At 32.4% G+C, this 27,997-nt stretch overlaps 1 protein-coding gene across 2 annotated transcripts in view; it reads right to left on the bottom strand.

Annotated features, from left to right (window-relative positions):
* The window catches only part of LOC130898227 (dopamine receptor 2-like), a 392,084-nt gene that overhangs the window by 33,914 nt on the left and 330,173 nt on the right, over nt 1-27,997 (bottom strand). The window contains exon 1 of one of the 2 annotated variants that reach the window (XR_009059852.1): nt 9,884-10,047. The exons of the other annotated variant lie outside the window; for it this stretch is intronic. The gene's annotated coding sequence lies outside the window, so the exon portion shown is untranslated. Of the gene's footprint in view, nt 1-9,883; nt 10,048-27,997 lie in introns of those variants that run through there. 2 annotated transcript variants of the gene reach the window in all.

Here is a 27,997-nt window from a genome sequence, read left to right as displayed (position 1 = left end):
TTTGATTCTGTTGCTTTTTCATTCAAAATTCCGATGAAACCTTTTCGTAAGCCGACCATAGAAGGTGCACCATCAGTGCATACTCCAATTAATTTTGACCATGGCAGGCCAAAACTTGTGAATACCTTTTGAACTTCATTAAAAATATCCTCTCCTATAGTGGTTGCTTTTAGCGGCTGTAAAGCTAGCAATTCCTCAGTAACAGTGAACTCCTTATCAATACCTCGAATAAATATAGCCAATTGAGCTGTGTCAGACAAATCGGTGCTCTCGTCTAATGCTATGGAAAATGATTTTCTTGAAACTGGCGACCCTCTGTATCTACTTTTCGTTTCTTTCCACCAGACATCATTTTTTTTTTACTTTTCGTTCAATAAAATTGATAACAAACTATAGTTAGTAACCACTCAAGATGCACACAAATTCACAAAGCAAGTTGACGGCTCTAGCCGTTCGCTAGGATATCGCTTGTCTGAGCTATCACCTCGGTAGCTCAAATAGAACTGAACTAACTTTCGGGCCATCCACCCGCTTATATAGACAAAATGAAGGAATAATCTGGAATAAACTAGTTTAGAATAATCGAGAAGCAATAAATAAAATCTTTTGATGTGTAGCCCGTGAGGCGGCAAACTTCAAAGAATTTGATCGAGCAAGCCGAGTGGCGGTGATTATCAAAGAGTGAGGCGGCAAACATCGAAGGTTTTGATGTTTGCCGCCTCACCGTCACTCCCGTGAGTAAACTAAGGAAACACAAGGAAACTTGTGTAGGCTATGGGATTTATTAGTCTATTGATAACTCCACATTTTTATAGTCTATACATTCATATCTTAGATAAGATAAAAAGCACAAACAAGTGTTTTCTTTTAAAGATATGTACTAGTAGAAGTATATGTACTAGTACTAAGTATAAGTACTTAGTTTAGTGTAATATTTTTTTAATTGGGTTTTTCCAAAATGTCTCGCGGGCCGGATCATATCTTACACGGTGCCGGATCCGGCCGGCGGGCGGGTGGTTGCCCATATGTGTGTTAAATGAATTGAATTCTTCTTCTACATCGCTAGAAAATGTATTGTAATTTAAAGAAAGTGAATTGATTTCAGTGATAACGAGATTATGTAAGTGAAATTATGCGGATAACTTTCATTATGTAATTTACTATTATTAGATGTAATATGTGAGATTTTGAGAAAATGATATTTTATTTCCTTTACGCAACTCTCTCCATTTCCTTATTCGTTTTTTGCTTGTTAATCCGAATATTCAAGTTTTCTTAGTTCTCTGATATTTATGACGCCTAATATTTATTACTTATTCATCATTTGCGTTAATTGTCTGTAGGTAGATAAAAAGGGAAAAATTAATACAGTAGATGATTAGAAGACTTGAGGAATCTTTTTAGACTTCTTTCTAAAATGACTAAAGTTTGTAGAATTACATATGTCATTGACAAATTGGTCTATTATTAACACGTGAGAACAAGCTCTCATCTATAAATAAATCACTAACTGAGACTGCAACTTTGAAAAAAAAACAATGTATCATTTGTCACTTATTTTTTTGTCCGTCACAACTGCTGCGTGAAGTTGGAAGGTACATCAATCTTTAGAAACTATCTGTAAGCAATATATTTCTCCAAGTGGAGTAGAAAATTAGATTAAGGTCAAATTCTTGGTATCTGGAGCACGGAATTCAATTGTTCATTCCCAGTTCTTTCTGTAATGAGAGCATATCGACTTCGTGTTCATGTTATTATGTCGTGGTAATACGAGATCCAAAGGGGTTACAAATTCATTACGAGTAAATCAAGTTTGAATATTAATTGGTTTTTGAGGGACAAACTTCAGTCGCTGTGAGATATAAACTGATGGCAACTTATCATATCTTGCTGCGGAAACTTGTGAAAAGTTTTCTTCACACAAAGAGACGAAAGAAGAGACAGCGACTAAAAATACATATCTAGTTCATTACGTTAAAGTTGAGAGAGAAAATTGGTTATTTTCAGGAAAGATTCTTGATGCAAAGTTATTTTAACAGTTAAATTATATAGGAGTTTCCATACTCATTTTATTTATTTTTACATCAAAATAATCTATTCAATAATCAGAAATATTTATATATATATATATATATATATATATATATATATATATATATATATATATATATATATTTCTTCAATTTCTTATTTCTTAGACCTTTTGATATATTAATGCATCTAAATGTTCTTGATTTTAGGACTCTTCTATTTCAAAATTAGATTTTTTTGATAGTTTTTAAAAGAAAGATATTTTGATAAAGACTTAAAGAAAAGTGGAAACGTCCAAATTTATCTTTTTTTCAACAAATATCAAAAAAAAAACTAATTTCAAAATAGAAGAGACCTAAAATCAAGAGAGAGAGAAAAATTCTCTACAGACGTCTATTCTGGAGGCTATGTAAACCAATTTCATTCATATGAAGCTATGTTGGCATTGAATACACCCTTAAATAAGTCAAATTACTTCAGTCTTACAATATGCCTTGAAAAGTATTGCAATAAATATTAGACAGGAATAATTTTAAATTTTGAAAAAATATAATAATTTTATTTATACATGGTATTCTGGATTTGATTAAAAAAATTCGGGAGTAAATAAAATGTGGGTGAAATGTGTGTGAAAATATAACTGTGACATGGAAAATTTTTTCTCGTACGTATGTGCCTTTAAAATTGCGAAATCAGAAGTTATACTTAAGTATATTTTCTAAATTATACACACGATAATGGAGAATTTTAATGGATGATTACGTATATCCATGTATTGTGTTTAAGGAAATAGATAATCCTACACTACTGTTTAAAGGCCAGAAGCGGCACATGCCTATTGGTTAACAACCCGTTACATTTACAGGGACAACCTCCTGTACAATCCAGAGATGAAAAAATAATAATTTTTCAATATATTTCTTAACAAAAAGTTACCTTTTGCTTAACTCAATGACATTTATGGTTTAGGAGATATATAGATTCTTAGATCGTTCTATATGTCAAGGAAACCGTTCGTCATAAAGAGATATTCTGACGAGAGTTGTTATAAATTGCAATTATTTATTGAAAATTCTTACTAATTGGAACATACTTAAACATTTCTAATTGAACTGCATACTGTCGAATATCTTGTTACTCACGTAAGGAAAAATTGAAATGGTGCAAATAAGATATCACCAAAAAAATGAAACCATTGTATCTACTTCAGGAAGACGTAATGGCCATGCAAATGAACCTCCCAAACGAATCCACCTATCAGGAAAAATTTTATCAAGATGATTTTTTACATTATTTAGAAAGTGTGGAGGAGCTCCATCGTGCATGACGTACATGTCTACGCGGATATTTAGAGGAATATCACATAACATAGGAGAGAAATCATTTTGGAGAAATTATAAGTATAGCTGAGCATTCAGGTTATCATCAGAAAAATATGGACCTACTAAATGTTGATATTTTCTTTGTTTGAATTGTACTGTGAGGAATTTCACCTGCTCATAAATGTAACTTATGGGAATTATTGAGACTGTCTCGAGTGAAACCAGCTTTATCAGTGAACAGTACTTTTCCAACAAATATATTATCAACTCTTCGCTTATCTAGAAACCAACGAGCGTAGGCCAGTCTTTATGAATAATCCTCTACTTCCATGGCATGCACTTTCTGGATGTGAAAGAGGTGAATAAGTTGCTTCTGGAGAATCCAAAGAATAGTTGTTGATACATTAAATTGTAGTCACATTTTACGTACGTAAGTTGTGGGATCGGCATCAACTGCATGCAGTCCATTTTGCTCTAAAGCTAGTGTTTGGATCGACGTGTTACCAGAAGCTGAACCATACAAGGAATTCATGTCGGTATATTTACTAAAGGTAAATTCTATCATCTTGAAACTTTAAATGCAAGTAATATGATATTTGATAGTATATAGTGCAAATCTTTATTTAATCATCAGTTCTCCAAGAAATATTTGATTGTGTTTTAATACCTCCTGTGAGTATTTTCAATATATAATTATAATTTATGATAATTTTCTTCAAAATGTCTCTTCATGGTGAACGATTTCAATGGCATGTATTACGATCTAAGAATCTACATATCTCTTAAACCATAAATTTTATCGAGTTAAACAAAGAGTACTTTTTTGTTAAAAAATCGATTGAAAAAATCATTTTCGTTATCTTTAGATTTTACTGTCTGTAAATTTACAAATGATAACCATTGGGCATGGGCCACCCCTGGTCTTCAGATAGTAATGTAGAATTATTTATTCTGTCAAACACACTAGATAGACATACGTAATCATCCACTAAAGATTCATAATGTTCGAATTACAAATATTTTCACGTCTTCTACTCATTCCCAAAACACATCATATAGTTATTGATAAAACGGCAGATGATTCCGACCTATACATAGTAAATTTTTTGATATATATTCTAACTCTAAATTATGTAACACATTCAAAATTATTCTATGCTAATTCTATTCCCGGTATTAGAAATCACTCGAAGCTTTTTAAAAGCGTGAACATACAAAGCAAAATGTGCAAAATGTGTTAGCAAAATTGTATTCAATAGTGACCTATAATAATATGTAAATCTTTCTAAATATGTATAAATATTATGTATATAAATAAAAACTTCATTTATTGATTTTTTGTTTCATTTATGTTGCATATATGGTTGTATATTTTGAGATATGAGTGCAAATTTGAGAAAAAGTTGTGAATATATATGTCAATAGTTTACATGAATTCTTGCATATAAATCCGAGCCTCACTGAATTGAACTATAGAACTCCGCTACTGATTCTGTGAAGCTTGTTTCCGACAATACGTTACTGTTACTGTTACTAATGATCAAATAAATTATATACGATTGTTGGGCACTAAGTAGACTCACTTTAGGTCACAGTATCCGTGAAGTAATTTCCGATTACAAATCAGACCTGATATCAGCTTTGTATTGAATCAAATTTCAAGGCTTCAGCCTAATTTTAAATAATGAATTGCGGTATTGGCTACAAGTAAAGATTAAAATACTGAACATATATTAAACAGTTAAATTCATAGATGAAAGATATATAATCTATAATATAAAATACGTATAATTGACAATATTGTTTTATAAATCATCTTCAATAAAAAGAGCATTTTTATTGTTAAGTAATGATTCAAACTACGGCAATGATTTAGTAGCCTTCTGTTGATACTGTCCTTATCAATGCCAATATTATGCGGTCTTAACGTAAATAACGATAAGCTCAATAACCGTTCACATTATACATGTAGTTCTCACCTTCAAACTTTCATTTTTTAAGATTTTCTTTGATATTAGCATATATTAATATATTGCTGCACGTAGTAAACGCTCCACATCCTAAGTTCGAATTTTACATTGTGGTTCCCCTCGTAACTTTTTGTCTAAGTCTTCATAAGTTTTAAAGGGGTTACAGAGAATAATGGGCCAAGACAGGTTGGATTGTATAATATTCTATTTGATCTATTACCCTAATAAACCAAATTTTATTGCTATGAATTTTGTAAGCAAACCATAAAATGTGAAGATAGATATTTTAGAAAAGTTTACTAGCTTATTCAAAAAGAATATCTCAACAAATTTACCTCTAGAAGTCTTTCTGTAAATGGAATTGAACCAATGTGAAGATCAAAAAATTACTTTATTCTAGATATTCAACAGAAATAACTACTGAGCCGCAAAAACCATTTAACGGGATAGGAAAAATATTAACAAAAAACGTTCAGTACAAATTCTGTGTTTAGTTTTCTGTTATTTATAAATCTTCATATTATTGAAACCACATCTAATATTTTATAGAGTTCTATTGAAACTATTATCACGACTTATTTAACATATTTTGTTAATGGTAAATCTGTAAGCTTCTATTGTGGGCACTTTTCCAAGAAAACGTTTTCAGTAAAGAATTGATGATAATTGAATTCAACCTAGTATTTAGGGACAGTATTTACAGAGCTTCCCAAATGCTATATAAAGTTAGTTAGATTTACTGTTAAAGCTCTTACTTTGACCTGTTTACACGAGCTGCTTCCGCAAATACACATATCGATAGATTTCATGGCAACTGGTGAGAAATAAGACGATTCATTCTCAAGTTCTGATACGAATGTTTGAAGTGTTTAGTATTCTACTAAAATGTATTGAAAAATCAATTAGGATTATAATAATCACAATAGGAAGACAAACACCGTGATAAACATAAATGAATTACTCAAGTTTTTAAGTGGAAACTTGATATTCTGAATAAAATAGGTGATGTATAGAAATTGAAATCGTTTCTCATTCCGCCCTTAATAATCATATGAACAAAAATAATAGAAATAATGCAATGAATTAGAATAGTACTATTAAGATTAATCTTTTTCTAACCGCGATGATATCAACCATTTAGTCATTATCATTTTGAAGTTATTTTCAACCACTTTGATAGATTTTCCAATGGACCGTTGATAATTGAGGGCATTTTTGCCAAAATATATTTTAAAATACATCATATGAACCATGCCTATGCGTAGTTGTTGAGGTTAGATTCAATGAGCAATTATACATGAATATTTCATGATATTAGTTCATATTGCTATGGAAGGAAACGTGAATAATTAATAATGTGAAATTAATTTTTATGATCATATATGTTACTGGTTGTATGTCACTTGAATATTAGTATTAATATAGATCACTTATTTATATAGTATAGTATTATTGCAGGTAATACTACAAAAATTGGGAGAAGTTTAGAAAAAACACTTTGTGCTATGGTGATTCTAATAGTTGTATTATTCATAGAATGTATGGTATGTTTTTGTTGTTAGGTAAATATGGAGATCATTCTCAATACGGGACTGATATTCACTGTAACAACTCAGTGAATATTTTGCTTAAAACTAACATATTATGGGAAATCTACCTGGAAGGTGGGCAGCGTGATTGATGATCAAAAGTTTTCTGGCATTAATAATGGTTTCTGATTCAATTTTGACGCGACTTTTGGCATGACGATTGAATAATTTTATTTCACCGAATTGTCAATATTATTCATCTGACCAGAGTGAAAACTGTCATCTTCTTCATCAGCAGTTATACACCTACTTTTGGACATAGGCCTCTCCAAATGCTTTCCACATTATTATATCTTATGTCGTTTGAATCCAGTATTGGCTATCTACTCTTTTAATATCATCAAGCTAACGCTTCTGAGGTCTTTTTACTTTTCTATTGGTATCTCTTGATCGGTATATCTGTGAGTTCTGTACGTATTCTGATTTCTTAGTTGTGAATAATATCTCTCAGCGAGATTTCTAATATAGATCTCTTCTTTGCTCTTTGTGACTACTTCAATCGACTCGACAATACATTTTTTTCTGTGAGTGTCATTGTTTCCAGATCGTATGTAGCTACGAAAAGTATGCATTATTCATATACTTTCTGTTTAGGGCTACTGGAAATGGTTCTGTCCTTTAGGATATGAAGAAACCTACCAAATGCTATCCAAGCTGAATCTATTCTTCTGATCATATCAGTGGTCTGCTGTTCTTCGAACAAAAACGATTCTAGAAAGGGTTACTGAAAGTCTTGATCTTGATCTTGATCTATTCATGTACGGCAACATTTCTCAATGGAGAGGCAAGTCCGGATAAGCACGTCAAACTGTCCGCTATGAATTTCAAACTCTTCTTCAGTTTCAGTACGGCGGTCCAGAAGGGTGCGTGGTACTCTTGCAAAAACTCGGCTCTTGAGAAAGCCCCACAGGAAATAGTCACAGGGCCATTCAAGGAAGCCTCGTATGCTTATTCATTTCCCAAAATGAACATTGTACTCCGGCACACATAACGCGTAGTGTGGCGAAGCTCGATTTTTCATGAAATGACGGATGTTCGCGAGTATTGTATCGTGAGAATTCTGGTCATTCCCGTACACGTAGTTCTTCCGATTGATCGTACCGTTCAGCTTGAATTTTTTTCCATTCAACCACAAAATGGAATACTGGAACTTTGGATTATCCTGACTGCATTCGAAGTACCACTCGCAAAATTCTAATCTGCGATCGAATCATCCTCGTGAAGTGCGTGGAGGAGACGTGGATTAGTTCGGCTTCTCAATTAACGGCAGCGACACTGTTACCATATTTTCGTTAGTTGTTACAGATATGGGACGACCAGAACGCCGCACGTCGGCATTAGAGACAATTTTTGAGAATTTCCACGGTGTTGAACGATTTAGTAGCAGCGAGTTCGGAAATTCTTGTTGGAATTTGGTGAGCTTAGTTTCATAATCCGTGCTCGTAAGCAGCTATGAAGTAAAAAAACTCTTTCTTGAAGCGTGAACATGTATCGGTTATTATCGGAATGAAAACTCGTCTATTTGAAAAGCATTTATTATCACGACACAGACACAACTGTCTGAAGTAGGAGCATGCTTCGTTTGTATCTTTTTCGACAGCGTTGCCAGACTTATGAGCGTGGCCGGACTTATTCCGACCTCTGTCTTAGTCGATTATCTCAGTAATACATAGATGATGTAAGTTATGAATAAAATATGAAACTAATTGAAGTTATTAATATAGTACAAGATTTTACTCCACAACTAACTCCAAAAACCCTGTTTTATTATCTGAGATAAAAATGATAAAGTGGAATTTGATTTCTGTTCCAAAATTCGTCACCTAACATGTTATAATATATATAATAAACATATAGAGCTATACATTCGAACAAAGTGTTATCATTATGAAAACACACATTACAAAGTTGCTTTAATTCTTGCAATATTTCGATTCGATTCATTGGTACACTAGTGAGATAAGGGAACGGTTGAAATCTCATTGGAAATTTTATAAAAAGAAAAAAAGTTAATAGTGGGAGATATATTCCGAATAAAAGATCACAGAGAATGATTTGTTTTTCAATAAAATCTTGTCCTCTTATTACAACATCCCTCACATACAATTTTCACTAATTAATATTCTCTAAAATATAAAATTAATATTTTATGGGTAAATTTAACCATCACGTTCATATAAATAAAGCAACATCTTGTTGGAATAGTTTATACCAATCGACGATCATTCCCTGGAATATCGACTAACATCATGCTGGATATATTAAAATTATGCTTAAATCCGAGAGAGATTTCCGCTTAAATTTATCCATATAAATCCAAAAATGTTTTCAACTGCAGCTGCTCTATAAATTATTGAACGCCGAATTCATCTTGAACATTATTCCTAATAAAACTGTTAAAATTAAGGAATAGTACGTTCAGAAAACCGATTTTTTATAGTGAATCCATCAAGCTTTGTGTACTACAAAAATCAGTATGACACGAAATAAATGAAGACGAAAGGAAACTAATCATTTGATTCCTCAATACGGATTCTTTCAATTTTATATCCTGATTTTCTCTTGTAAACTTTCGCTTAAACATGAAATCGAATAATTTCTGTATGCGCAAAAGTGCGTATTCCGAGAGTACGATATATAATTCATGCACGACATACGAGTATATACAATAATTTTTCTACGATTAATTGTGTTATTCAGGGCACTAAATGTGGAGACAAAAAATGCGCAATTAATAATTATTTAGCACTATCGATTAATATAAAGAAAAATGGAAATCATTATATTAGGAAGAATGATTCAACTCAAACAAATTTTTCTTCGAAATTATCTCGCGGATCAAATATCTCCATATGAGTTTTTGCTCATCTGCTTTAGCACACTACAGTCAAATTAATAATTTTTTCCTTTAAATCAGATGAGCCAATGGTAGCACACAGTAAATATTTTAGGTGTTTGGCATAAAACTTACTTCGTAGAAGCTTTGTCGTCTTTGACAACTTTCCATTCATTTTATCGCTTTGATGGATTGTTGGAACGGTTGCCACACAAAGAAAATATAAATAACGAAACACTACTTTGCGTCCTTACTATACTTTAGTTATATTTTCTAATGTTTTAATTTTCAAAACTGTCTTAAACAATTTATCGCTTTCAGCATGTCTGCGAAGAGCCAATTCAAATGCCTCACCAAGGATAGAACTCAAATTATGTATGTTCTGCTCAAAATGATCTCCATTAACATTCAAATGCTTCACGGGTATTTTTACGCACATTTTGAGGCACGAAACGGCATTTTCCATGCTCTTATGTTAATTTTCTTATGATTCAGGTGCTGAAAGTACCCAAATAATGAAATCGAAAGATTTTTAATCGATCGAGCGGATTGGTCATTCTAGAGGCCCTCTTCTTCCAATTATCACCATATAGATTACCAAGTACGAAGTACGAAGTTCATTGATCTATAACCAATAAAGTTTCATAAAAAAACCGTTAGTAAGCTATGGTTTTTTAGAAAAGCCGTGTCGCTATCAAATAGCTATGATATACTGTTATGTGACATTATTCAAACGTTGTCCATAAAAAGCATCGGAGTAAGTTTCCTATAAATTGTTATATTACGGTAACATTCGACGTTCTTTGGTATATTTCTCAAAAACTCACTTACATATGTGCCTATGATTTCAAATTTGATAAAGAGCGATTAAGAACTGAACTATTCTTTATTTAGGGGATAGATATAAGTAACTGAATGGCGCACTACTGCTTCTAAAATTTTCATTAAACAACCATCTAGTAGATCTACTGAGAAATTAAACGCCACTGTCAACATCAAAGACCGAGTGATGTTTTCCAGCGCTAAATCGAAAAAAAAAGTTTCTTAGAAATTCATGACCGAATATCGTTTAATAGCTCTTTCCATGCTATCGCTTCAGAAGGAGTTTATATCCAAAATAGACAAATATAACCACAAAATTACAAAATGTGGGAACCGAAATGAAAGTAGGACATACTTTTTTATAAGAAATAGATTTTATATTTTCTCTGAACATACCTCAGTAAGGTGAACAATAATAAAAATGCATTATTTGTCTTAACATCTATCATTCCAAAGCAGTAGTTTATAAAATCAATTAAAATTTTGACAGACCACAAACCTTCCACAATGGGAGTTTTTTTGAAAACATGGCAGAATACCTAACATTTTTAGCATGAGCTTCCACTGTCTGTTGATATACAATATTGTAGAAGAAGAGATCTATCCAGTTATAACTCGTTGCTTTCCGCTACTTACATTTTTTGAGAGGATAACATCAAGTATCAAGTATGTATCATGATTTGGTTTTCCACTAATTTAATTCATGATACTAATCTATCATGAAACGTTACTTATAACCTTATAATCAATATTATACATCCATTAAAACTAAAACTTCACTATATGAACAATATTCATAGTAAACAGGTTTATCATTACAGTATTTTTATCACCTTTCTTACCTAACTGTATGGGTATAATAATTTTCAAATGGTATAAAAGAGAGATAATTCAACACTTTAATAAGCTCTGTTGGGATTCTGCTTAGTCTTTTATACAGACTGTCCAGATCAGAACATTCATTCGCACCAAAACTAACCGACTCAATAATTTTCTGACCTCATCTCATTGCTTATCTTTTTCTTCAATTATTCAATGTTTAGCTTTCTCCATACCACTCTTTTTTTATGTTTCCTATTTCATCAGATTGATTGAATTTATTTTCCCCATTTTGTGCTCCAGAATTATCTTCTCTTGTTATATTGTTGTCCCAATAAAAATTACCAATTCAGCCTCCTTCATCCCAGCTTTCCTACTTTCACCTCCTTTCATGAATTTCATTTTCAATTCATATTCAGTACAACAAACTCAAACAATCTACAAGTTACATTTTAAATGTATTCAAACGATTTCCTAACTTTTCATTTCATTTCCGACCCGGTTCTAGGCCTAATTGAATGTAGCAAACGACTATAACTTTAGATTGAGCAAACAAATTGTCGGTTCAGGATAATTGTATATTCTCACGTACAATTTCCACGTTTAATTAAGTAACAAATGTTCCAAACAACATAACCAGGCAGTCACAGGATCTGTAAGTTTGAATGAATCGAACAGTTATTAATGCTCGACGTGCTGCAATAAAATTAGTGGAACATATACAGAAATTGCTAGAAAATACAAAAAATTTTGAGTATCTGATCTCGTAAAATGTGCAGCAACATGTATCTGATTATTTTGGTTCTAGAAATTATGCACAATTAGTTTCCTTCAAAAATTCTCAAATTATGTGATTTTCGCATTTGGATTCTATGAGGCACAAGTCGTTTATTTAACCGTTGTGCTACTTTTTTATTATATTGTTCCATAATTTTACATTGTACATAATTTTCTGTGTCTTCATTGACTTCGAATAAATTCATGAGTTAGTATTATCCAGATAAAAAGATAAAAGGTATACCTTAAGAAACCTACCTATGTATGGTTTTTCAATTAAAAATGTTATTACTCTTGTTAATTAGGTTAGGTTGCCATCGAGAAATAGCAATTCCTACAACAATGTAAACATGGTTTTGAAGATATTTCATCTCTTCTCATAACTTCACACCATTGGATTATTGTACAATAAAATAGGTAAAGAACGGTTTTTGAGCTTTATTCCATGGCTTTCATTGTTATTCATTATAAACAAAGCCCGTGAAAAATAGCAGCCAAAGCCAAATTTGATCGATATTCTAAATATTATCTCCAAAATTATTTTGACTTTTTTGACAAAGTACATATTTTTTATCGAGTTATATCGGGTAAAGAATCAAAAATATAAAGTATATGCATATTCCCTATTTGCGTTACTCTAAACAACATATTATACTTATTTATATTTTAATTTAGATGGAAAGTATTGTTGTTTCAAAACTAATTGTTATGATATAGTCCATCAGTCTTCATGTGAATATTTTAATAAAAATCCAATCTTCGGTTACGATCATTCTATGAGAGTTAAATGTTTGGGGAATTTCTTTTCCTCAAAACTTTATGTACTGTATTGATTAACTACAAGTTTGTGGCCTGTCAAAATACTTTCCATCATACTAGCTGTAATCACACCCATAATAAATTGTGAAAATAGACGATCTGGAAAAACTCTCATTTGTAAAACGGTTTTTTGCATGTATAATTTGCCTAGTTTCATTGACTGAAAGTACGTACTATTTCGCTGTTGAAGCACTCAATCATTGGTTTACAACAGGGGGTCTCCAATTTTTTAGAGCCATTACGAAAAATTCTTTCAGAAGTTACGCTTCTCACCAATTTATTTTTCTTATTTTTTTACTAGAAAATAGAACAGGTGACTATGGCGAAGAGGCAGTAAATCTTAACGGAAAGGTAAGCGCATTGTTTGTCATTTTTCGAATTTAACAACAGATAGCATTTTCTGAATCCCAAAGCAATATTATCATGGCCTCATTAGTCACAAGAATGAAGACATTCACTTAGATTACGCTTGATAATATCAAAAAATTCGTTTGAATTTTGAATACGAGCGAGATTTGGATCAGCAATAAGCAATCGCGGCACTGTACTTTTAGATAAGGTTTTCATATGTAACCTTTCATGTGAAATATTGCATACTTGTTTAGTTGGAATTGTCCCAGAATCTCAGCATTGTCCATATTCATATGGCCACAGATAACTATTTACAAATCATTCTATGAGATAAAATGATATCTGCGAATATTTTCTTCCGTGTCTTCAATTCTTTTTCCTTCATATTTACCCAATAACAATTTTCTATTTAGAAAAAAAAAATGGCGAAACGTGAAAATAGAATTACTGTAACGAAAAATTACCCTTGAAACATTAAGGTAGAAGCGCCAGTGGTTGACACGTTAAGATTTGTTTTTTTTTGAAAATCCTGATTTATTCGAAAACAATAAGTGATGTGAAATCGAATTGATGGGGAACATACTTTTTTTCTTTCATCTAGTGCGCAAGCTTATTTGCTGTATATGGAGGCGGAATGTTGGACAGTACCACATAATTCTAATTGTAGGGTTTATATGAGGTGGGTATGAGATAATTTCTGGAGATAAAAGAACAATTGTACTTTTGTTTTTTGTATTGTCGGCCTGCGTTGATATTGTCTTTTTTTTACTGTTTGTGGTCTATCTATAATATAAAAATGAATCGCAAAATGTGTTGGTAAGCGCATAACTCAACAACGCCTGGACCAATTTGGCCAAATCTTTTTTTAAAATGTTCGTTGAAGTTCAAGGATGGTTTTTACAGCGAGAAAAATTAGAATTATTGCTGGAAAAACCCTAAAAATAGCTCTTTTCTTTTTCCCATACAAATGATTTGTAACTAAAACGTAGTCAATTTGAGCACTCACTGTTGTCTAAGCAATGTAGGTGTGTTCCTAACGTCAAAGATCATATCTATCAAAACAATGTGTGTGTGTGCGTTGGAGCACAGAATACATAGTTGGAGGAGTTTAATGTCGCGTTCCGAAACTCGCGTTTCTTTTGTATTAGTTTCGGCACGCGAGATAAAATGCAGCAGTTTCCACGTCATTACATCAGTCAAACAAAAATCGCGTTAGCAACAGTGTTTTATTATTTTTTTGACTTCAAGTCATATCAAATTAAAAAAAAAAAAGTTGTCTGTTACCTAATCTACTGAGTTTGCTTTTGTCAACTGATACACGAAACAAATTCGTATATCGTGTTTTTTGCAGAGTGTTTAGTTAGTTAGTGTTTGATTAGTTCGTGATTAGTGAAAAAATAATGTATATTTGATATGCCTCCTATAAGACGAAGCAATTTAGGTAGAAGAACCAGAAATGCTACAAACCAAGCTAATTACCGATCTAATCGTACTGCACAAGAACGTGACGACGGAAATGAACGTGAAAGAATTCGGATATCACAAACGCGTGAAGCGCGAGCGCGACATTCAACTAATAATCGCGCAAGTTTGAATCGAGCTGCTTTCAGTTACGATGTGTCAATTGACTACAGTAACTACCAATGTGTTGTTATTGGTTCTATGAACTCGGTTTGCTCACACTGTAAGGCATTAAAATACAAAAACGAAGCCAATGGATTGTGTTGCGCAAATGGTAAAGTGAAATTGATACCATTGGATCCACCACCAGAACCATTGTACTCATTGGTTTCAGGAATAGGAACAGATTCTATACACTTTTTGACACATATCCAACAATATAACAATTGCTTTCAAATGACTTCATTTGGGGCAACAAATGTAGTTCGGGAAAATTTTATGCCAACTTTCAAGGTATGTATTATAGCAGTTACTCATAATTATTTTAGCGAACAAAATTTTCTGTCACGAAAGTTAAGATGTGTCACTTATCTTCAATTTCTTAATCATTACGAAATATATCACTTAGTCATCATATTATATGGTGATTCAGTTTCAGTGACACTTTTATTATATTTTATATATTTGATAGATATTAGTTAAAACTAAATATATACTTTTTAAGATCAAATATTATTTAAGTTTGGTCACTGACAATCCATTAATTTATACCACACCATAATATTTTTCTTATTTACAGATACAAGGGCAAATATATCACAGAGCAGGTTCACTGTTACCAGTGTCAGATAGCGACAACAAATTCCTGCAAATTTATTTTATGGGCAATTCACCACAAGAAATTGATCTGCGTTGTGCACATAACAATTTAGTAAAGAGGTCTATTATAGAACAATTACAAACTTTATTTCATCAACACAATCAATTGATTATATTGTTTAAAACTGCCCTGGATCTGATGCCATCCGATAATCACAAAATTGTAATCAGAGCTGATAAAACACCTGCAGGTCAACATACAAGACGTTTTAATGCACCAACTATTGATGAAGTTGCTATCGTTGTAGTTGGAGAAAACTTGGAATCCCGTGATATTGTTTTACATCGTCGGAATGATCAATTACAACGTATAAAGGAAACACACCGCTCATATGATGCACTGCAATATCCCTTTATATTTTGGCAAGGTGAAGATGGCTACGATTTCTCAACAAAAATGATAAATCCCATTACAGGTAACTAAAATATTAGTTTAGCTATGGCGATAATATTTCAGTCATTATATTATGTATTTTAATTTTATATTTGAATGTTATTAAAACAAAATCTATTTACAGGTTCTGAAACCAACAGAAAAGTCAGTTCAATGAACTATTATTCATACCGCCTAATGATTCGGGAAAATGAAGATAATCACATATTGAAATGTCGGCGATTATATCACAAATATGTTGTTGACATGTATGTTAAAATTGAAACGGAGAGATTAACATTCATCAGGTTGAATCAAACCAAACTCCGATCTGAAGAGTATATTCACCTTCGAGATGCGATTAATACTGATGGAAATGCACAGAATGTCGGTCGGATGACTATTCTAGCACAGCAGATTTGTTCATCACATTTACATGCAATCCGCAATGGATAGAAATCAAGCAGGAGTTATTCTCTGGGCAATCACCCATTGATCGTCATGATATTACAGCCAGAGTCTTTAGACAAAAGTTGAAATCATTAATGGATTTCATCGTAAAACATAATGTGTTTGGTGAGACACGCTGCTGGATGTATTCTGTGGAGTGGCAGAAACGAGGATTGCCACATGCACACATTTTGATTTGGTTGGTTGAAAAGATAAGGCCAAATGAAGTTGATGCAGTGATATCAGCTGAAATCCCTGATGTACAAGTAGATCCTGGATTACCTGAGGTAGTTATCAAACACATGATACATGGTCCCTGTGGAACTCTTAATCAAAATTCACCGTGTATGATGTATGGTAAATGTTCAAAACGATATCCACGGACATTAATATCGGAAACAATTACTGGTAATGACGGTTATCCATTGTATCGTCGCAGATCGACAGCAGACAATGGAAAATCAACAATTGTCAAATTAAATCAACAAGATATTGAAATAGATAATCGTTGGATTGTTCCATATTCACCCATTTTATCAAAGACATTCAAAGCACACATCAACGTTGAATCTTGCCATTCAGTGAAATCAATTAAATATATTTGCAAATATGTAACCAAAGGGAGTGATATGGCTGTGATTGGAATTGGTGCAGAGAATTCCAATGATGAAGTTACCCAATACCAAATGGGCCGCTATGTCAGTAGTAATGAAGCAGTTTGGCGAATATTTTCTTTTCCTATTCATGAGAGACACCCTTCTGTTGTTCACTTAGCTGTGCATTTAGAAAATGGACAAAGAGTGTATTTTACAACACTGAACGCAGTACAAAGAGCTGCTCAGCCACCATCTACTACATTAACCAGTTTTTTTGAGACATGCCAAAACGTTGATTTCGCACAAACATTGCTATATTCTGAAATGCCAAAATATTATACCTGGAATCAATCCTCAAGGACATTTATACGACGGAAACAAGGAAAACCAGTTCCAGGATATACAGATGTATATTCCACCGATGCGATTGGCCGGATTTATTCAGTACATCCAAGCAATGATGAATGTTTTTATTTACGACTGCTATTAGTCAATGTACGTGGCGCAACATCATTCCAACAGTTACGAACTGTTGATGGTGAATTGTGTGGATCCTACAGAGAAGCCTGTCAACGTTTGCAATTACTTGAAAATGACGCTCATTGGGATCAAACTCTCAATGATGCTGTAATATCATCACACGCTCATCAAATACGAACATTGTTTTCTATAATCATATCTACATGCTTCCCATCAAACCCAATTGATTTGTGGATCAAGTACAAAGATTATATGTGTGATGATATTTTGTATCAAATACGGAATAGAATGGGAAATCCAAATATACAAATCAGTGAAGAAATTTACAATGAAGCATTGATTTCAATTGAGGACATGTGCTTGATAATGTCAAACAAACTATTAATTCAATTAGGCCTGACCGCGCCCAATCGTCCAATGCATGACGCTTTTAACCAAGAGTTGCATCGAGAAAGACTGTATGATCTCAACGCTTTGAAAGAATTAATTCAAACAAATCTTCCACTGTTAAATGAACAACAGAAGTATGTATTTGAAACTCTTATGAAAGTAACAAATGATGAAACTGGAGGGATTTACTTCTTAGATGCACCTGGTGGTACAGGAAAAACTTTTTTGATTTCATTAATATTAGCAACAATTCGCTCACAAAATAAAATTGCACTTGCACTCGCTTCGTCGGGAATCGCAGCAACTTTGCTTGAAGGTGGTCGAACAGCCCATTCAGCACTAAAATTGCCATTAAATATGCAAAGCAATAAAACTCCAACCTGTAACGTTTCGAAGAACTCTGCAATGGCAAAGGTTTTGCAGCAATGTAAATTGATTGTTTGGGATGAATGCACGATGGCACATAAAAAATCTTTGGAGGCTTTAGACAGAACCTTAAAAGATCTACGGAGCAATAATAACCGATTTGGTGGTGCAATGATTTTATTAGCAGGAGATTTTCGTCAAACATTGCCAGTGATTCCACGATCAACGCCAGCTGATGAACTCAATGCATGTCTAAAGTCCTCCAATTTGTGGAAACATGTCAAAGTACTTCATTTAAGCAAGAATATGCGTGTCGAGTTGCAAAATGACCAATCTGGAAACATATTCTCTAAACAACTCATTGACATTGGTAATGGCAAATTACCTATAGACATGTTGACTGGCTGCATTAACTTTCCTCAAAGTTTTTGTCAGTTAACTCAATCAAAAGATGAACTTATTCAGAAGGTGTTTCCAGATGTTTCTCAAAATTACAGAAACCATGATTGGTTGAGCGAACGAGCTATACTGGCTGCAAAAAACATAGATATAAATGAATTAAATTTCAAAATTCAAGAACAAATTACAGGCGAATTGAGGATATATAAATCAGTTGATTCGGCTACTAATCAAGATGATGTAGTCAACTATCCACCGGAATTTTTAAACTCGCTGGATTTGCCAGGATTGCCACCTCACAATCTTCAATTAAAGGTCGGATCGGTGGTTATAATGTTGCGAAATATCAACCAACCGCGTCTTTGCAACGGTACACGGTTAGCGATAAAAAAATTACTAAACAATGTGATAGAAGCAACTATACTCAAAGGAAAGTATAAAGGAGAAGATGTTCTCATACCGCGCATCCCAATGATTCCGACTGATGTGCCATTTGAGTTTAAACGACTACAGTTTCCAGTGCGGCTTGCTTTTGCTATGACTATAAACAAGTCCCAGGGGCAATCATTAAGTGTTTGTGGTATTAATCTAGAAAACCCATGTTTCTCACATGGTCAATTGTATGTTGCCTGTTCCCGTGTTGGAAAACCATCAGATTTGTTTATCTATGCGCCAGGTAATCAAACAAAAAACATCGTATACCACAAAGCACTACAATGATAATAATAATAATTATTTATGATTCACATGATTAACAATAAAGCGATTACTTACTTTTAAATCCTTATATATGTTTTATTTAATTATTTTTTATTCACAACGCCCTATCACCAGGGTGACGGTTCTGATCAGAAGAATTTTTTAAAATACGTAGGCACAAAAACTGCCACATTACAAATCTTTTTGACAGGACGAAGTCTGTCGGGTCAGCTAGTTGCTAATATTTGTTTCCAGCATAAGTGTCATTTATTTAATACTTTGTCTCAGATCATCTATTTCTTTTGTTAACACTTCTATTGGTGAGTCGTGAACCTGGATTTTAGTAGATCCATCATGATTGTCCCTGAAACTAGTTCCTAAATTGTAAATGTCTTGTTCATTTTTAAGCAGGAACCTAGAGCTTCGACACCTCCTAGGAGAATTTGAGATTTCTGTAGGTGTGATAGTTTATCTTGAAAACTCTAATATTATGGTAGTTTTGATGATAGAGCACCTTTTTTATGGTCTTGTTCAGTCCAGTACAACTGCAAAAATTTCTGCGACACTCACCACAACAGCAGGGTATATATTTCTCCTTTTCTAAGACGATCTTTTGACAAGAATCAAACTTAAATCCAGCCATATTAAAGTAAAATTCAATGCTCCTAATTAAATGTCAATGAAAGCAAAATAAATCTGTTTAGTTAGTCTGAGAAGTAAATAATTATCACTGGTAGCACACTAGGTCAAGTTTGGTAAAATAACACACATAGTAGCGAAAACTAGCAAGTCTATAAGGTCTCGGACCGAAACAGAAATTGATAAAAAAACAAGTGAAATCAAAATAAAACAACCATTCAATACAGACAGAGATAACGCACGAAACGTACACGACCGTCTCCTACGACTGCCAGTATTATACTATTATGAATTTAAATATTAATTAATTAATTAATATAAATTATATTTAACGTGATGGTATTAAAATATAGATTAAAAGTAATTAATCACTGAAAAATTTTTTGAAATCCATCTATAAAATGACTTAGAAATAAATTATTGAAGTTTACGTATTTTAGTACGGAACGTCTATGGTTTCTGATTCGCCCGTGACGTCATTTGACCTATTCAATATCACCGAACTACGAATCATTCAAGTATTAGTTTCCGAGTTGCGCTAAGGTTCTTGCTTCGTTCGTGTTTATTTACGTACAGGCGTTTGAAGGTTTTTCGATTCTTATTTCAAAACAGTCCAAAATCTCTTTCTAAAAGATAACGGTAACTTTTCACGAATTTCTTCGATAGGTAGAAAATATATTAACTGTTTCATTCGGTCAGTTATTAAGGAAACAGTTTTATTGAATATTTTACTTACTGAGCTTTTAGAAATATCAAAATCTATAGCCAGACGCACATAGGAATCGTCTAAACGAATTTTCTTCAATGATATTAAAATATCTCTTACTGGACTAGCAACAATTTCAGATAGTAGTTTCGTGAGAAAAAAAATCTCTTGTGGCAACCCCATATAAAAAATAATGTTTTTTGTATCTGATTATTTTGGTTCTAGAAATTATGCACAATTAGTTTCCTTCAAAAATTCTCAAATTATGTGATTTTCGCATTTGGATTCTATGAGGCACAAGTCGTTTATTTAACCGTTGTGCTACTTTTTTATTATATTGTTCCATAATTTTACATTGTACATAATTTTCTGAGTCTTCATTGACTTCGAATAAATTCATGAGTTAGTATTATCCAGATAAAAAGATAAAAGGTATACCTTAAGAAACCTACCTATGTATGGTTTTTCAATTAAAAATGTTATTACTCTTGTTAATTAGGTTAGGTTGCCATCGAGAAATAGCAATTCCTACAACAATGTAAACATGGTTTTGAAGATATTTCATCTCTTCTCATAACTTCACACCATTGGATTATTGTACAATAAAATAGGTAAACAACCCCATATAAAAAATAACGTTTTTAGTTATTTTGTTTATGGTATCATTGCAATATTGAGGCTTGATTGTGTTTGAGAAGGAGCTAGCTGAACTTGTACTGTTTAGTGAAAATATTGATGCTTTTGATTGGGAACTGCTTAGAGAAGATATCGATATTCTCGATGGAGAGTGCTGAGGAGATTCATAAACAATTTGGGAGTATTTATTTCCTGTATTTTTCGCACTGTTCCTTCTTACAATTGTTTGCACTGCTTGATTTTTCTGTGATGTTTTCATATTTACTTGAACTCTTTTGTTTCTTTTTTTTTATTGGGATGATTATCTGATTCTGTAAAAATAATGCTCTCTGGTAGCGGATCCTCTATTCCATCTAACTCCATTTCATCACACACAATCATTTCAAAAGATTGAAACGAAGATGATTGACTTGAAGTCGACGGTACTTCTTTTGTTAATAGATTTTCATAAAATTCAATTCGACGTCTTTTTTCATACGCTACTCGTTCTTTTTGAGGTTTCACCGCCTTTTGACAGTCAAATTTATAAGGACATATGTTGGCTTTTAACTTCAATGTTCCCCCAACTAGTCGATGTTTAACTAAATTTTCTCTTTCATTTTCAACCTATAAATAAATTCGATATTCACAGTACTTACATACATATGGAGTAAATAACAAATATATTTACATAAAATATATAGTTATTTTTACTGAATAAGTTATTGCGGACCTACTTACGATTCAATAGGTATATCGATCAGAAATAGGCACCTATTATTAATAGTTACTTACATCAAAATGATCTTCACACACATATTTAGTGCTTTTAGGGCCAATTAAATCACGCTTCATTACTTTGCACCACTTTTTCCTTGTTGTTATATTATTTGGTACACGAAAAAAAAATTTATTGGGATTTTTAACTGTTGTGCTTTGACACATAGGAACAATACAATATTTTTAGGCATTTTTTTAACTTCTGCCATCGGGTAATAAACAAAATGCGAATCGAACGGCGCAAAGTCCAATAACTTTTTAATTTCTTGAGATGTTTTATTAATTCTTTCACGTGTTTGTTTTATTTTACTTAAATTTTTATAATATACCTATAAAAAAAAATGAAAACTTCTTCATTGTATTAAATATCGTAAACACTTCATCAGCATTTATTTTATTATAAATATGAATTATTGTGAACAACTTGGTAATGTTTATAGTTAATTCGCTTGAAAGATTGATTGTAACCATTCAATAATTGTAATTTTGGTATCAAATAAATTTTTTAAAAATAAAATTTGATTACTGGAAAATATAATTGGCGCAGTCACAGTGAATAGTGCGGTCGCGAGTTTTACGCAAAGTGCGATAAAAGTTCGGACTAAGTACTTCAGTATGACCTCAAAGACGCGTTATGCTTTAAATTGTTTATTTCTGTCAAAAAGCATTCCCTTTGTACTAAAATTATCAAGGTTTGTAAAGCCTTTTGTTTTTCGCATGCTGTTGGATTACTGCCACCAAATTTAGCAGTCCTCTTAGACTTTATTATTTCAATAAATCTTAGAATGTACACCATGCAATTTATTAATTTGTTAAAACTAGAAAATCTGTCATAATTAATAAACCCTTCAAAGACAATATTTTCAAAATTACAAACATCAACTTTTCGTTTTATTTCCGGAATTTCAGACATAATTGAGATTTGCATTTTATCCCAAGAATCTGGGGGATCATGTAGCCCGGAAGGACCCTTCCACCACAGATCTAGCTCCATCAGCTTAGATGGCTCGCATCCACAAGACAAGATGTCAGCAGGATTTTGCTCAGACTTTACATAAAACCAGTCACTTACATCTGTTTTTTCTTGGATCTGGGCAACCCGATTAGAAACAGATGCGGAGATGTCGAAATCCAATTTAGAACCACTGTAGAGTCACACCATAGAAAAACGGCATCAAACTTAACAGACATACAAGTTTTAATTCTTTCAACAAGGTGTACCAACATTAAAGCTCCGCTTAGCTCTAGTCGAGGAATGGTCAATGATTTAAGTGGTGTCACCTATGATTTCCCAGAAATTAATGAGATCTTGACACAACCATTCTTATCGACACTTCTTATATACTCGCAAGCATCATAGGCTTCCATACTGGCGTCACAAAATCCGTGTATTTGGATCTCCACTGGATCCAAACATATAACTTGTCGTTCAATCTCGCATTCATTTAAAACAAAGAATTTTTTTCTTAACTCTCTCCAATAAAAATCTAAGTTTGAAGGCAAAGACTCGTCCCAACTTATTTTTAACTGCCATGGTCTTTGCAGTAAAATTTTAACCAAAACTATTCTAGGGCTTAATAACCCAAGAGAAAATTTATATAATACATTAACTTATCCTTTTTAAAAGACCAATACAAACCCAATGTCTTATTGGAATCCTTTTCTCCAAAAATTACATTTTCCTCTGAACTAGACGATCCTTGAATACCAGCCTCAGGCCGATTTGATATCCACTTCCTTAAATTAAATCCAGCACCTCCAAGAATTTCTTTAACTTGTTTAAACACATCAATCATTTCAGTAATAGAAGACCCTCCGCAGAGCATATCATCCACGTAAAATCCATGCAAGATAACATTAGAAGCCTCTGGATGTGCTTCAAGATTGTCCAATCCTAACTGCTTCAAACAGCGTATGGCCAAGTACGCTGCTGACCTGGTACCATAGGTAATAGTATTTAAAGTATACTCCTGAACATCTTCATCAGATTTTCTTCTCCATAGGATTTTTTGAAGACATGTTTGTTCTGAAACCACCCAGATCATACGATACATTTTTTCAATGTCCGCACAAACAACCACATTAAACTGCCTAAACCTAAGCAGAATATCCAATAAGTCATCCTGAATAACCGGCCCAGTATGTTGGATATCATTCAGTGACACACCAGTATCAGTAGAAGCAGACCCATTAAAAACAACAAAGTTTAGTTGTTTGGCTTTGCTCGTTTAATCCACCATGGTGTGGAAGAAAATATGATATCTCACCAATCGAAGTCTCATCACAAAGTGTCATATGACCCATTTGCTCGTATTCATTCATAAAAGAGAAGTACATTTCCTTTAAAATGGGGTTTTTATTTAACCTCCTTTCCAATGAGTAAAACCTACACAAAGCATGACTTCTGGAGTCACCCAGCTTGTCTATAGAATCCCAAAGTGGAAGCTGCACAGCAAACTTCCCATCATCAGTACATCTATATGTTGTTTTATCAAACATATCTTCACAAAAAAGATTTTCTTTTGACATTGTTGAGGTTACAATTGATGGAGGCTCCGCAACTTGCCAGACTATAGAAGATTTCAGCCCCTAATAAGATGTCAATGTCTCCTAGCTCAGCTAAAGATGGGTCAGCCCATTTTAGATGGTTTGGTATTTTTAAATGCAATATATCTAAAGGCCGACTAGGAACATTATCACCAATTTTTGAAACCACTAAACATGATATGCTTGCCTCAAAATTACTATGAAAAGAAGCAATGTTCACGTTGCACTTTGACTTAATATTTGAAACCAACTGATTAACTCCTGCTATAGATATATTTACATCAATAGATTCTAAACCCAAGGTCTTAAATATTTTTTCCAAGATTAAATTGGACTGGAACCCACTATCCAAGAGAACCCTACATGTCTGATATTTACCATTAATGTCCATTGCTTGCACTAAAGCTGTTGACAATAAAACATCTGTTATATTATTTGAATTACAATACGAAGACCAAACATTAGAAGTTGTAGGCACAGAATACTTCGGTTCATCTAATGAAGGTTCCTCCACCAAACCAGATTCACTTATTGCAGAGCCAACACTGCCATTTGAGCTGCCCGAAAGGATGCTATCATTTTTATTTTTATCATAGTGTAAAAGAACATTATGTTTAGACTCACATTTTTTACACCCTCTCTAGGAACAAGCTTTACTCATATGCCCAGGTCTTAGACAATTTAAAGAAAACCTTAAGGTGTAAGGCCTTTTGAAACCTAGCATAATTGTTTAATTCGAAAAATGATTTACAATTTTGAATGAAATGATCAGCATTACAAAAGGAGCATTTTTGATTAACAGAAACGTAGGATTTTTGCTTTGCCCTATATAACCCTTTTTCTTTAATGATACCTACTGAGTTATTCATCCCTAAGCATTCCAATAAATCGGCTTTACCTTATAGGAAACTTTTAAACTCGTCAAGTGTAGGTAATGCAGCTTTATTTTTTCTTTCCTCCCACTCTCTTTTTGTATGCGAATCAAGTTTTGAACATGCTAAAAATATATAATTCCACAAAAAACACCATCCGTTAACGTTTCCAAGGAAGCATTCAACTTGTCAAAATAAGTTTTAAACATTGTTAACCTAGACTTTAAACTAACACGCTTTTTTACCGAAGATTTGAACTCTTCACCCATTTTGCTTAAAATTGCAGAGAAAAAAGCCGAGGTTTAGAGGGAAAAATATTGAAAGGAAATACTCACAATCTCCAAGAACTTTTTCTTTGTGTTTTTGTACTTTACCGGTCCGCTCAAATCCAATATCTAAGCAGCACAGCAATCCCAGGAATTTTTAGCATCCAAAACCAAATTGTTCTTATCACTAGTGCTCCAATAACACCATTCTTGTGAACCAAAACCAATAGCTTGCTGCAATAGTCCCAATAACTACGCGAACAATGTGTGTTTGCACAACCAAAACCAATATCCAATAGTTAATAGCCACGAAAATTATACCAAAGCCCACTGGATTCTTCAATATCCGACTCGAAGGACAATTTTTATGTATAGGAGATTCCTGATTACGTTATTTTTTAGTTCATTTGTAATGGTAAATAAAACACTAAACTTTCTTCTTATTCACCTTTACCACATCATTAAACTATAAACCAATATGTAGTGGACTGTATTTACTATTTAACTAAATTGTACTTTGGAACTAAAACAATTTATCCACTCTTGCTAATTGACATAAACCAAAATACATAATATATAAATATATTATAAGATAGTAGCGCGCTAATAATCACACTCACGCTACCAAGGCCAAAAAGCAAGTGTTACATTTTTTTTACTATTTATCTTTTTGCCCAGCGCTAGCCGATGGCGTCAGCAAAAAAAGGTCTAAAAATAGAAACCACAATACAGCTTGTTGCCACGGTAACAAAATTCAGTATATGCGGCGAAAAGATTAATAACAAGAAAGAAATATACATATATACGAGGTGCGTTCACAACACCGATAAATGTAAATCCTATGCCACAAAGAAGGCAAAACTATCCGACAAATGCACAAGTATTTGGCACCAGGAAAAATGTTTTCCGTCCAAACCAAATACCTGTAAACCATTTACCAAGACCAGAACCGATGTCTACGACATCGAGAAATTTTTCCGATAAACCTAGTAGACGTGTAAACATTAATAACAATTATAATAATAATAATGCAAATAATACTAGATATTTCCAATCTAGAAATGAACGACCAAATTTTACATCTGAAGAATTCTACAATAATAATTATAAAGATAACGAAGAAGAAGAAGAAATAATTGATTTCCAACATTTGTTTGAGCGTGATGAAAATAATGATCGAATCGTAAATTTTCGAAAAGAGCCTCGGGAAAAAGAATCAAAAACAGAAGAAATAAATTTTACTCCTAATGATCCATTAGAATACTTTGAAAATTTCATAGAAATTAACGAATCAGAACCCAGTAAAAAAATTACTGTTATAAATTTTACATCTAATAATTCATCACCAAAAATTCAAAAATTCATAAAAATGAAAGAATCGGAATTAAATGATTGTAAAGAAATAACTGAACAAGTAGAACTAGATCTCAGTAAATTATTTGATAAAGAAGAAAAAGATAAATTAAATGTAACAGAAAAGAATTCAGAAGAAAATATAATGGTAGGAGAAATGAATAATGATACAAAATGAGGATTAGAAGTAGAATTATTTGACAAAGTGGAATTAAATGTAGAATTACAATATACAGGATTGGATGAATTAAAAATGAATGAGAATGAAAATGAAAGTGAAGTAAAAGAAAATGTAATAGAATTAAATAGAAAAATAAATGAAATAAATAATGATATGACAATTGAAGAAAAAGATATAAATGATGTTATAAAAATAGATAATGATATAATGTTATGTTATAAAACCTGAATTGAATACAAATATATTGGATAGACAAAATCAAAGTAATATCATTGATAAAAGAGAAATAAATAATGAAAATGACGAAGTTGAGATTAAGTATGAAATAATTAATAAAGAATTTGTTAGAAATAATAATGAAATAAGTTCAAAATATTTCAATACAAAATTAAATGCTATACTAAATGAAAGTTTAATTGAAGAACTATTTTGAAAACGTAGATATTATCATTCATTAAAATAGTACGCAATTCAAGAAATTATAAAATGGATTTTTATACAAAGAACTTTCTTACTTTTTTATTATTATGTTATAAGAATAAATAAGATTTAGAATTAATAAATAATAAATAAGTAAAATAAAAAAAAATAGTATACTTTTAGAAACTATAATAATAAAAACTTATTATTAATTAGAATATATATATATATATATAAGAAACTTAATAA

This window comes from Diorhabda carinulata, chromosome 9, assembly GCF_026250575.1.
Source record: "Diorhabda carinulata isolate Delta chromosome 9, icDioCari1.1, whole genome shotgun sequence".
Classification (NCBI taxonomy): domain Eukaryota; kingdom Metazoa; phylum Arthropoda; class Insecta; order Coleoptera; family Chrysomelidae; genus Diorhabda; species Diorhabda carinulata.
Note: the sequence above shows the minus strand (reverse complement) of the source record. Positions and strands in the feature narration are given on the sequence as shown.